This window comes from Populus euphratica, unplaced genomic scaffold, assembly GCF_000495115.2.
Source record: "Populus euphratica unplaced genomic scaffold, PopEup_1.0 scaffold172.1, whole genome shotgun sequence".
NCBI lineage: Eukaryota > Viridiplantae > Streptophyta > Magnoliopsida > Malpighiales > Salicaceae > Populus > Populus euphratica.
Genome location: NW_011499920.1, coordinates 495342 through 509667, shown reverse-complemented (window position 1 = coordinate 509667; position 14326 = coordinate 495342). Strand labels below are relative to the sequence as shown.

General features: G+C 27.9%; 1 pseudogene; it reads left to right on the top strand.

The window, feature by feature from the left end:
- Positions 1 to 12748: 12748 nt before the first annotated feature.
- The window catches only part of LOC105135049 (heavy metal-associated isoprenylated plant protein 26-like), a 3210-nt pseudogene continuing 1632 nt past the window's right edge, over positions 12749 to 14326 (top strand).

The window sequence follows — 14326 nt, the reverse complement described above, 5'->3', positions numbered from 1 at the left end:
CACGCAATTAGTTTTTTTTTAAGCATCATTCAGTTGGCAAATACATCCTTTGATGAGTCACGCAATTAGTTTTTTTTTTTTAAAAAAAAAACAATTGATATATTACATCACACATTTGAATCAACGATGTAAAGTCAAAGTCAACCTTTGACTAAAATTAAACGAATACCCTGTGTTTCTCACTCCTTCAATTAAAATATTTCTTAGTCCCCTTCTTGTCATAATTTTTCTCCACTTTGAGGCTTATGATTGTCGGTAGATATTTGAAAATCTTTATAAATCCAATAAAATTTTGTTCAAATTACGGGTATATTTTTTAATAAAGATTATTTTTTAAAGTATTTTTATTTAGAAATATATTAAAATATATTTTTTTTTTAATATCATCACATCAAAATAATAAAAAAAATTAATTTAAAACTAAAAAAATTAATTCTTTTTTAAATTACAGTTAAATTGAAATACCAAAAGACATTTGAAATTACATTATGTTTCATGGTAAAGAAAGCCGGGAAACCTCTAACTGAAATGAGGTTTTAGTTTTGTCAAAAATATTTTTTTAATTTTCTATATTTATTTTGTGCAAAATATTTTGTAAAAAACCGGCCAACATAAATATTTTTTTAATAAACCTATAAACTTATTTTATTTATTAAAAAAATAATTTCAGCCTAGAAATTGTGTAAAATATTTCATAGACATCAATCAACTCATTTGTAGTATCTAAACATTTCATGTTACAATCATATTCAATGTTTCCTTTCTTTAATAAGACAATTATCACTATAATCTCCATTCTAATTCATCATCAATTATTATTTCATATCCATTAAATTTTTATATAATTATTTATTATAAAAATAAAAAAATAATGTAAAATGTTTTCAACGCCCATTTTTAAGTTTGAAGTCACTTTCTCTTCTTTTAATTGTAGTTCACGGACAACTGGTTTTTTTTGGCCCAATTTTTTCTTTAACTTAATGAGAAAGTAATTAGCAATATATTAATAGTTATTTATTAGATTTATTTAAAAAAATTAGATACGAAGAGAAAATGAAACTGATCATGACTCATAAAAAATAATACAAGTATTTCCATCTAAAATTTCTTTCTTCTAGTTGTTTTTATTATTTACTTTAAAGTAAATCTAAAAAATAATTAATAGGATATATAACTAATTACTTTTTAAATACTTTAAAAAAATTCTTTAATGCTGTCTAAAATATCTAACTTTTGGGTAGTATTTAATATTATAGTAGCTATTACTTTTAATAGTGTATTTTGTTCATAAAATATATTAAAATAATTTTTTTTATTTTTTAAAATTTATTTTTAATATTATTTCATTAAAATAATTCAAAGATACTAAAAAAATTAAAATAAAATAAACTTTTAGGTATTGCAGATTAGGTCATGGAGCAAAGGCATCTTACCATCCAAATGGTGGGCTAATGCGACCGAAACAAGGGGCTAGCACAATCAACAGGAGGCGGGGATCGAACCGTACTGCTGCCGGCGGTTTTGAAGATAATTTTAACAATGGTAAAGTTCTGTGATAATATTTTTTAATATCATCATGCGAAACTCGCAACTCCATCCGAGACCCAATTTAATTTGACTGGAATAATTAAAATTTTGAGTTAGCTTGTATAGTTTGAGTTTGATTTGTTAAAAACATGATTCTTAATTTATTAATTTTTTTATAATTTTTTATTAAAATAATATTATTTTGATTTAAAAAATATTTAAAAATTAATTCAAATTAATTATTTTATCTTTGAGCTGAGTCTTACCAGAGTTAATGTTAAAGTTTTACAACCATTCTCTTTTATTTCTGCTTATTCACCAGCCATGATAAATGAGACTAATTTTTATTTTTTTTCCTGTATTTTTTTTATTGGGATATTTTGTGTGGCGATTTCTATTGTTATTTTACCAATACTTCAAGTGTTTACCCTTCAGGATAGTAATTACTGACATTTATTCAAATTGTAAGAAGTCAAAGTCAAGGAATTAAAAACAAATGTAAACTCCCCATTAAGAGAGAAGCAAATCTTTTAATTGATAATTACTTGTTTAATCTCTATGTTTACGTTTATACCAAGCTAAGTGTTTTAGAGTGTAGTCGCATTTATATGCTTCAAAACAAAATTAAAAACATGAGAAATAGTGTAAGGTAAGAGCTTGGTTTCGTGACAAAGAGGTTTGCTTATTTTATTTATTTTTTAATTAAATAAAAAAATTATTAATTTTTAATAAGTATTCTTTTAAAACTATTAAAAAAATTAGTCTCGAATATTAGTGTAAGGTGAGAGTTTGATTTTGTTACAAAGAGGTTTGCTTATTTTATGTTTATTTTTTTAATTTAAATAAGAAATATTTATTGATTTTTAATAAGTATTCTTTTAAAACTATATATTAAAAAAAGAGAGAGTCTCAATTAACATATAAATCCATCCATCCACGTGTAAGAAACAGCGGACTTGCTAGAACAAAGAAAAGGAAATCGCTTTGTCGATGGCTCCGTGGTAAATCCAATTCCTTGGCTTGATACATTAATTTCTTACTTTAAATGATCATTAGAGAGAAGCACTAACCATTCTGACTGTTAAACTGCCGAAGCTCTTTGGTTTTTCCTTTCTATGAATGCTCACTTCTTTACTGTTTATTTGGTCAAGCTCAAAATCTTTTTGAAGGGGCAGAGCTGGATCTTGAGACTTTTGGCAATTCTTGAAGAGAAAAAGAAGTGATGATACTGGTGGCAATAGTGGCGGAGCTGATGGAGGAGTATATGGCGTTTCTGACTAGGGTTTTGGAACATGTGTTTAATGATGCACCTTTTCCAAGAAGGGTTCGTTTTCTCATTCTACGTAATCTTCCTTTTGCTTCCTCTTTTCATCGCCCCCCTCTGCGTACGTAGAACTAGCTCCCTGAGTTACTTCATTGAAATTGTTTTCAGGGAGTTCTCCTCTCCCACCACAACCACCCAGTTCTTTGTTCATGCTTAACTCCTCCGTTTTTTTTTCTTTGCGGTTTTATCTCCTTTTGTTAATAGTTTGAGAGTTAATTAACTTAGCTTTTGTTTGCTTTTTTTTTTTTTGAGTTTTTGTATGATAATTAGTGGTTCTCTTTTGTAATTTTAGTGCTCTTAGTTTTCGGGTTTGGTATAGTTTTTTTTTTTTTTAATCTTAATTAATACATTCTATTATGTTTGGATTAACTAATTAGATTTTGTTTGAAATTGATAGAGCACTGAATGTATGTTCTGTGTGGTAGAGATTAGAATATCCTCTATTTTACTTCATGGATAATAGTTTAGAACAATTTCAATTTTTTATTTTCATTTCGGAAGACAACAAATTAACAAGACTTGTCCATTTCTTCGATGAGTTGTGAAACAATGGCGACGATTTCTGAATTGGGGTTGCCTTTGTGTTCACTTCTTCAATGGAGAGAGAGAGAGAGTGTGAGTGATGGACATAGTGACAAACCCACCCGGTCTATGACCAGGAGATTTACAATATTTTAACCCTCAAAAGGCCAAAAAAAAGAAATCCTCAAATTTAGAACCATAATATACATTGCTTAATATTTTTTTAATTTAATTTAATTTAATTAGGATTCATTATTATCAATATTTTTTTTAAACTTATTAGCAAGTTGTTTGAAATCAATTTTCGATTATAAGTAAATTCAATTTAAATTTAATTAATAAATAAATTGAATTTACATGATTTGATAAAATGAAATTTATTTTAATTTTGTATTATTCTCAGTATTTTTATCTTATTCCTTTAAAGTTCTCTAAAAATAAAGATGGATATGTAAGTATTTTAAAGAAGCTAGCTTTAACTTTACTTTTTTTTCTTTAATATAGTAGATTAGAAGAGTTAGTGCTTGATTCACTTTTTTATTTCTTTTACAATTTAATTTCTAATACTCAAAATCATTTTAAATATGATATCTCATTAAAATTTATAAACTAAACTAAATCTATGGAGTTGCAAACATGTATTAAATATCTTTAACATGTCATCATTTAATAATTTTTACACTTAATTTTTAAATCATATCTCCTTAACATTTATCCTTTAAATTTTTGTATCTTATACAAAACACCGCCTGGATAAGCTACTCAATCTGGGCAGTACACGTGTCATTCGAGATGAAAAGTTCTGGGACCATGGCGCCCCATCTAGTATATAATCTACCCTCACCATCATTGATGGTTTAGCCTCCAAACATGATTTATTTATTTATTTATTTATTTATTTATTTATTTTTGTCGATAAGCTAATGATTCCAGCTTTCCAGATAATGTTCTTGGTTTGCCATAATAATGATGACAAAGACAGCCCTCCAAAGTTCCCAGTGCTTATCTAAATATATCGAGATTTCTCTGTACTTGTAAATATTCTTTGCTTGATATGCTCTCTCTTGCTGCCTTTTAGCACGTTCCAGAGTTGTCAGAAATCAGCTTAATTGCTTTATTATTGTTCTTGTCGGAAATCTGCCTTGAGACCTAACTTGGGGACGAATATGTCTGCTTTGCTAGTCTTTTTGGTCTGTCCGTGTTTTTCAAAAAAAAAAAAAAAGACGGTTGAAATAAGTGAGATGTTTTTCTGTATTTTTTATTTGAATTAATATAAATTTATTTTTAAAATAAATTTGTATATGTTCAATCCAATATATTTTTATTTTTCCGTACTGAAATATTAATCACATATAATGGTATGGAATAATTTGAATTAGAGCTGGGACTCATATGCAACTTGGAGGTTATAAAACTTAAATTTTACACTGTAGGAGGTACGCACTGCAGGTTGTTAGTTTTTCTTTTTCTTTTTTCTTTTTTTTTTTTTAAAATCAATGTTCAAATCCTAAGGAATGCTATATGAAAATGATTTTTTATAAATATATTAAGGGAAAATTATCTTGATCATTCTTAATTTTATGTTTTACCTAAATTATTATGAAAACTACAAAAATATCGCTGGTTAATGAAAAAATTTAAATCAATTAATTGAAATAATCAAAATAACCCTATGTATATTATACTAAAAAAACATCAAAACCACACCCAAAACATTCTCTCTTCAATTTATGACTCTCTTTCTTCATAATCAAAATTTAAACCAATAAACAATTTACTACCCAGCAGATAAACTCTTTCACAATCAAGATTTAAACCAATCAAAATTCTCATGTCTCCTCCTCTTCCTTATTCTTCCTTAGTCTACTCCTGATGTCATGACTTATTTTTAGATCCTCCCATAAAAAACAATGAAATAATAATAAATAAGCAAATAAAAAAAATATTATCAAAGAAATATAACAGTGAAAGATTAAAATGGTAAAATATTATTGAGGAGGTTCAAAAATATAAAGATTAAAATTTGACAATATTTTGTTAACTGATGAGAGCCCTGTTGACAAAGACAATTCAATTTAAAAAAGAAAAATTCAAAATTAGATATTTATGAACTCAATTAAATTTTATTGAAGATTTAATTGAATTTATGAAGGGTTTGATTGCAATAAAAATTAATTTTGAAGTCAAATTGGGTTTTAATTGGAAAAAATTAAAGTTTTGGGATCAAATTATTTTTTTTAAGAGTTAATTTGGTCAGATCAAGGGTTTAATTGCATAAATATTGAAATTTGATGACTAATTAGGGACTTAATTGAAAAAACCGAAACTAATAACCAAACTGGAAAAGGTGTGTAAAAAGAGAGGCTATAATTAAAATTAAATAAAAAGTTAAATTGAAGAAATTAGAAGTTTATTACTCAATTGAGGGTTAAATTGCATTAATCCAAGACCAAAAATCAAAGTGAAAAAGACAGTCAATTTCAGGGCCGCTGTTTGATTTTTGATAGGGATACAATTGAATTGATTTTTAAATTAAAATAGTAATTTAGAACATGATTAAACAAATTATAAATTAAGGACCAATGTGAACTCTAATATATTTTTGTCGTCGTTTTCTTTTAAATAAAACGACCTGTTTTGTCAAAAATGACGCTGTTTCTTGCACTATTTAAATAAAAAAAATTAAAAATAAAAAGAGAAAACTTGAAATGGTGTTGTTTTGAACTGCACCGTAAATCTTCTTCCTCCCCTGTACTCGCAAAGAATAGGGGAAGAAAATATTTTTCTCCCTTGTTTCTCATCGCCTTCTCTTCCCCCTAAGACTCAAAAAGATGCCAACCACTTTTCACGTATTAGAGGGGCGATAGCACAGTGGTCGTCCCGTTCACTGTTTTCCTCTATTTTTGCCTATAAAAACAAGGGAGGGGAAGAGAGAGAAAACAATGCACAGAGAGGAGGAAAAAAGAAAAGAGAGAGCAAAATAAAGGGGGAATACCAAAAAAAAAAAGAAAAAAAGAAGAAGCAGAGAAGAGAACGAAAAACAGAGGAGAGAGAGAAGAAAAAAACAAAGTCACCATCAGCCACTGCAAATCTCCAACGTCACCACTAGCATCATTGTCTGTCGCCTCCAACAGCTCCGCCAACGGCAGCAACACCGCAGGTCAGCTCTTTTTCTCTTCTATTTTTCTTTGCTTCATCCCTACCACTATTCACGTAACATGTGAACAATGGAGGGCACTATTCATAGGGCTGGTTGAGTCCAGCCCACGTAGTTGGGCCAAGTTTGGCTCAGCCCATATATATATATATTTGATTTCCACACTTTTTTATTTATGTTATATTTATGTTACAAAAATACGAATCCGATATTAAAATATCTGGTTTTCATCAAAACGTTTAAAAATACAAAAATATATATATATAAAAAAATATTTGTGTGCATACGACGAAGTATCTCAAAGCTAAAAAATAATATTGTGTTTTTCATTTAAAAAATAATATTTTAGCATGTATTTTGACTTTAATAACCAGTTTATTAAAATCAAGAGAACATTAACCAAAATTCCAAAAACAACAAAAATTCTATTTTGTTTTGTTTTAGTATCAAGGATTACAAATTTATACGTAAAATGTATCATTGATATTAAAAAGGTTTTTTTTCGTTGACAACATAGAATAATTATGTTTTTTTTATTTTACCTGATAAGATAAAGATCTCCTTACAAAGGAGAAATTTTTTTAAATCATAGATAAATTGATAAATTTTAGATAGCACAACCAAACTTTAGATTTTATCAGACAAAACAATACAAAAATACAACTTACCATAGGAAGGGTATAGTTGGGGTGCTAATATCTTTCCTTTATGCAATCAGTTTATATACTCTATCTCCAAAACCAGTTAGGATTTATAATGATCAAAATACTAGGTAGCGATTTCCTATTTATATTTTACTAATAAGAGATAATAAATTTTTTATCTCTTTATATTTATTAAATAGTGACATAATATTTTTTTTTAGAATAATAAATGATGGTTGTGACACTGTATATATTCGGCATTTTATATTCAAGAAATGAGAGGGAAAGAGATGAAGAGAGAGATGGAGATGAGTCTAGAGGATGGCCCCAGAGCTTGGAAATGGACATCCAAAAGAGAACTTGGGATTTGATGGAGGGCCTCAACATTGCTTAGAAGCTCAGACTCCCTAATTTTGTTGGCGCCTCAGCTGCTGCTGAAAATGAATAAAAATGCTTTCAATGGGACCATTCATCCCTTGAGTTTAGTTCTTTCTCTTGGTCAGTTCATTTCATTTACTGTCTTTTGCTTGATGAAACTGACGTGTTATTAGTTAAAAAGGGGACTTTCATGGGAAAAGAAGGCAAGAAATAAAAGCATCTCCAAGATTTCATGGGAAAAGGAGGCAAGAAATAAAAGCATCTCCCTTCGAGATGCTATTTATATGCATTTTTAATAATATAAATATAGATTTGTTTTTAATTTTTTGTGCATTTCAATGGAAAAAAAATTAAAAAGTCAATTGTATTTTAATATATTTGATATATAACTATTTTAATAACTCAATATAACTCTATTGACTTGACGAGTTTAAAAATAACCAAAATAATTTTTAATCAACCTAATATTAAAGAAAAAAATTAAAAAAAATTAATTAAAAAACCACCTTAATTAATTCGAGTGAACTCATCAAATTCATAAAATAAATCTTAAGATTAAGATAATTTTATAAAGTTAACATGAGGAACTCATCAAATTTATAAAACAAGTTTTAAGATTCTCATAAAAAACAAATAAAAAATATAAATTAAATAAATTAAAAGAAAAAAACTAGTGAAAAATATATATTATTAGAATGAATATTGTTTTGTAAAGTTTTAGTTTTTTTGCATAGATAAAATTTTTATAAGAGATTGAAAAGCCACATTAATATTATTATATATATTTTTTACTTTTTATTTAGCACATACTTTGAAGATGACATAATAGGGTATTAATGGTTAACAATATAGTAAAATACAAATTGAGCTCTGAATTTTTGTTCAAATTTCAAATCTCAGATATATTTTTTGTTGTGGGATAGATTATTCAAAATCAAAATTCTCTCTTCAAAATCAAAATTTTGATCACTGTTTGGTTGTTGGAATTTTCTCATTATGATTAATGTATTCTTTGTAGTTGGGTTCAAGAAGAGTTCGTGACAGTGACGTTCAGTGACATTTTTGCTATTCATAAGCATGAAGGTTTGTTTACTCATTAAATAGGAAATAATGAAAAACTTTTAAATAATTATATTTTTCTTGTTGATTTTTTTTACACCATTTAAGTATGAACATGAACTTTTTTAGAATGTTTTATGTAATTTACAAAAAAAATTAAAAAATATATAAAACTAAGTAAACTACAAGATTTTCATAGTAATTCGTACATTATTAATTAAATATGAATGATCTAGTTAAAGTTTACTTATACAAAATTAATCTTGATAATAAAATGCTAGTTAAGAAATACTTTTTACATGCTGCTAAATATATCACTGTTTAATAAAAGGCTAGAACTCAAGGATTTCATGAAAACTGAGAATCATTTAATTAATTATATCACTGTTTATACATCACAATCACTAAATATATATGATTTTTTCAATTTTCCAAAATGAAACAAATGTACCTCAGTAATGCTTCGTGGGTGTTGCTAGTGCTGCCTAAATAATAGCCTCATTGAATATGAAAAATGATTTAAAAAAAAATTGTTAATTTATTAAAACTACATTTTGATAAAATTTTAAAAGTTCTTCTCTGGGATTTTTCTACGTCCCTTTCGTTTGTCTCAATTGGATACTAACTGTTTGCAGTGATAATTGATCAAAAGAATCACAAACCTTGAGGGGAATTGATGTAAAGCAACCTGGTTCAACCTCTCGTTGAAGAACTAAGCAGGAATAATAATTAATAATATAGAATCTCTCTGTAATGAGAATCGCTTTGAATTCTATTATATAAAATAAATGGTTTCAAAAGAAAACAATAATTAATATCCTCTTTGTTCTGTTCTTTCCTTTTTCAATGCTCTCTAAGAAATTATAATTCAATACTTAAACTTAATTAAATCTTAATTTGTCTAGGAATTAACATTACAGCTTACTAGGATAAACTCTACAGCTAATAAATTTATAACATAATCTGGTTTTTATTATTTTGCAAGTCTTCTATATCTGGTAGACTTGTGGTTTAAGCTTTTTCTTCTTCTACCTCCTGAAATGCATCAGGAATTATTGCAAAAATATTTCATTTTAATGAATCATTCAATGCTATTTAAGCACAAAATATGAAAATACTGAAAAATTAGTAACTGAAGAGAGAAATTAAAATCAAATTGGAACTTCAAGAGAATAATTATAAAAAAGCCAAATTGTAATTCGGGGAAGAACTGACAGGAGGGATCCCTTCTGTAATATGACCCAGCCATTTGGCAAGCAGTGTGCTTTGAGAGAGCAGCTTCCATGAAATATTAATTATAGTGGATGATCACACAAATATAATTAATATGGCCGTAAAGAGTGGCTGGTGAGCATGTATATTTTAAACGAAGATATCATATACAAAAATGATATCTTAGTAACAAAAAATTCTTCTACAGAAACAATCTGATCATTACAATTTCTCATACCCTGAGGTTCATCTCTTGCACCATGTAGCCCTCCTCGGCTCAACTTCCATCACCAAATTTTTTTAAAATGGCTTGTGTGATGGGCTACCATTGTCGGAGGAAGGACTGGAACTATATATGGCAAGGGACTGGATATTTTAGGACAAAAATAAGATCTATTGCTTAAGTTTGTATCAAACTCTGGCTAAACTAAGACACAATTGCAGTGCATGCCACAAAATCTGTCTTTGAACAAGAATGTTTACTAATGTATAACGACACATTGGCAAAGCAAAAACCCTCCAAGGTGGGGTTATTCATCGTGAGATTAAGTTGGTTTGGTTTGGGAGGTGAATTTCTCCTAGCTCGTGAATTTAAGGGTCGTGCTGCGTAATTCTTGGATTCTATGATTTAGCTTAAATATTAGCCCCTAGTGCTACAGCCCACTTGCACTTTGATGACAGAATCAAGAACCTCCTCCATAATAACTTTTAGGTATGCCTCTTGTTCGCTGCCTGCCTGGGAATACACTTGCAAGTAGCTAGGCAGGCATCATATTATCATGATTAGGGGATAAAATTATTTAAAAACATATATACATTCGATTACGTCTCTCTTTTGAAACCCTTGTTCAAGGAACAAGAATTTTCTCTTTTGAAATAAATGTCAAGCGAAATACTATATACTAGAGACAAAAGAGGTGAAGGATCCATGGCAGTATCAAACCTTCCATTAAGTGAGAATAAAAATTATGTCAGTAATCTTCCAATAAATGTCCACACGGTATCGTTTCTTATCAGACAGTCCAATTCCAATGTATTCCGAGAATTTTCTACTACATTTGAGAAAAAAGTAGATAACTTGGTCCCTCTACTTTGCACATTTGGTTAAATTAAGCTCTTTACTTTAAAATTGATCAGAACAATTTCTTTGCTTTCAGATAAAAACAATATGATAGATAGATGGTGTCACATTCTGTTACTAAATAGGCCATTTCGTCTAAACTCGTGAGTAAATAGCTAGTATATGCCCATTTAACCACCCTTTGATCGTTGAAAAAGTAATTGGCATTCTACCACTAGTCACAAAATTGAATTGAAATGTCAGTTAATGAGATATATAGGGATCAAATCAATAAAATTGAAAGTACAAATTCTAGACTAAAAGATTTGAAAGGGTATAGGGACTAACTAAAAACACACAGATGTTGTATATGGATAATTTACAATGGGTTTTGGTGGTCATAGTTTTTTATTTTTATTTTTTAATCCATATCCCTTTTTATTGTCAGATTTCCCTTATTATATATACGCATGGTGAAATATTATATTTTATTTAGTTAAGTATATATGTACAATATATAATTATGCACCTTACCTTACTAATATCTTTTTTACCGTGGATCATATTTTTTAATAGTTATACTTTATTCATTAATTATTCATTAAGTAAAAAATTTAGATATTCATAAAACATTTATCAATTTTAAGATATGCATTATTTAATAAAAAATAAAATTGCTAATATCTATATATATATATATATTGTATTAAAAAAATCTAAATATTCTTTAAATGTATCTATATAATATAAATATATATTTTAAGTTATGCTCTGGTGAATTTTAAACCGAGTTTGACAATATTTATGTTTATTAAATAATAATTAAAAAAATATCCATTTATTTAGATTGAGTGATGTTGATATCTATCTGTTTCATGTTAAAGTGTTATCCCTACCAACAACGAAGCAACTGATTTTCCTTTTTCTTCATTTCCCCTCTTTCATTTTTTGGTTATATGGTTAGTGTGATTGCTGGAATAATACCATAATTTGTTAGGATTCGGTGGCTGTGATGGGAATAACAGTAAATTTATTATTTATTGTTAATTTAGTATATGATGCTCGATCCTACCTAATTGACGTACAAATAAGTATATATACCATTGTATTCATAAAAAATATAAATATCAACCCCAAAATATTCCTTTTATTTTGTTAATTAAGCTTCTACGTACAAAAATTTATTTTGAAACAAGATAATATTAAATTAAGCCTGATTAAGACTGGTATGATGTGACTAATAATTAGTTTCTCAAATAAAATGATATTAAATTAAGAATAATTAATCAACACCGGTCAATGAACTAACTAATTAATTAATTTTCTGAAACTAGAAAGATTAGTATCTAATTTATAATGCAATACGCGAGAGATGAATTTATAATTTAGTATAAATTAACATTTGGAGACTCTAATTAATCAAGAGGCCTAGCAAATAAATTTAATATATATATATATAGCGTACATGTGGGACTGTAACTTTGCGAGGCTTTCTGCATAGATGGTGGAGAAAGGAAGAATATTGTAGAATATATGTGTCGACCATCACTTTGCATCGAAACCCAGCTTTCTTTTCTTAAGCCCATCCAATCCATATCACGTATGAGTCATGATATATATTCGTCTTCGTCGATGTCATCGGAAGCTCTTGACCCTCACATCAAGTATACATAATTCATGTGAGAGGGGAGATTAAGATACCATTCCCTTCTCTAAAAGAATTGTTTTTTAATGTTCTAATTATTTTGGAAGAGACCACATTTTCCAAATTTCATTGAATTTAAGCACAAGAAAACTAGCAATGGAATATATCGCATGCCGATGGAATAGAAACTTGAAGGAAGCGATGCCAAAAGGAATATCTTCTTGGGTCTAGCTTGTCTTTCTAGCTAGTTTAACTCTCCCCTTCAATTTCCTTTGCTAGCTTTATGTATTGAAGGGGAACCCTATATATATTGACCGCCATGGCTACCATCTTAGAGCGAGCATTCAAGTCTTTCTTACTTATCTTCCATTGCTTACTCATACTTTTACTCTCGAGAAGACCACACGAGGTTCGAAAATATCAAACACAACATGCCTAAGGGGAGACCACTTTCTTTGCAGGTTCGCTTTCATCTCCTCCTTCAACTAGTTTTTCTTTTTCTTGTTTCTTAGCAATCAAGGTATCTTCTATATATTGCTTCGGCTTTCATCACCTCAATCTTCTCGTTCAACTTGCCAAGCAAGTGAGAAAATACAAGGGTTCTTCTTCTGCCTTGATGAAATCAATTTTCTTCTTCTTTTTGTCTCTTGTTTTATTACGTACTAGTGCATGGTGGAATACTCGTTTTTTTTTTTTTTTTAAAGGGAGAGGCATAGACCCAAAAAAAGAGAGCCTAGTTTTTTCTATATGTGAGAAAATTATCTTTCTCATGGGTGAGAGGAAAAATGACTTTTGGATCTTATAATCCCATTTTGCTTGCTTGCTTGTTGTTGATACATGGATTTTTTAAAATGACATGGATAATATTTTTGGTGAATAATTTGCATATATCTTTTAATTATTTATTGTATGTTAGAACTCCCTCTTCCAACCTATATATATAGGGGGGAAAAACTGCCCTTATTTTGTTTTCATATATATCCAGGTTTTTTTATAAAAAACAAAATTTTACACTGGTTTTAAAAAAGTGTTTGGGTAATAATTATGAATGTTTTTTAAAATATTTTTTATTTTTAAAATTTATTTTTAATGTTAACCGACCAAAATGATTTAAATTTAAAATAAAATTTAAATGTTTAAAAATCCCGGTTAGAAAATCCTCATGCCATGAGCAGGTTTGAATCCCAAAACCTCAACGCTCTTTCTTCTTTTACTAAAACTTTTATTTTTCATTAGATTTCAAATGAAGTTATTTTTTTATGTGTGTTATTTTTAACTCAAATCTTTGTTTCAAAAAAGCACTAATCAAACTTGAAAATCATGACAAACGAATTTACTTCCCCCTGAATTAATTTTCTAATCATGGCACAAACAATCATTTTATTTATTTATTTATCAAATAAGAGAAATGGATTTATTTTTAATGCAAAATCTCTTACCAAATAACCAGTATATATATATATATATATATATATATATATATATATAATAGGAAAAACCCAAAAAAATTTTTTTTTTTTTTTTTTTTTTTTTATAGGGAGAGGCATAGACCAAAAAAAAAGAGTCTAGCTTGTTCTATATGTGAGAAAACTATCTTTCTCATGGGTGAGAGGAAAAATGACTTTTGGATCTTATAACCCCATTTTGCTTGCTTGTTGATGATACATGGATTTTAAAAAAATGATATGGATAATATTTTTGGTGAATAATTTGTATATATCTTTTAGTTATTTATTGTAAGTTAGAACTCCCTCTTCCAATATATATATATATATATATATATATATATATATATATA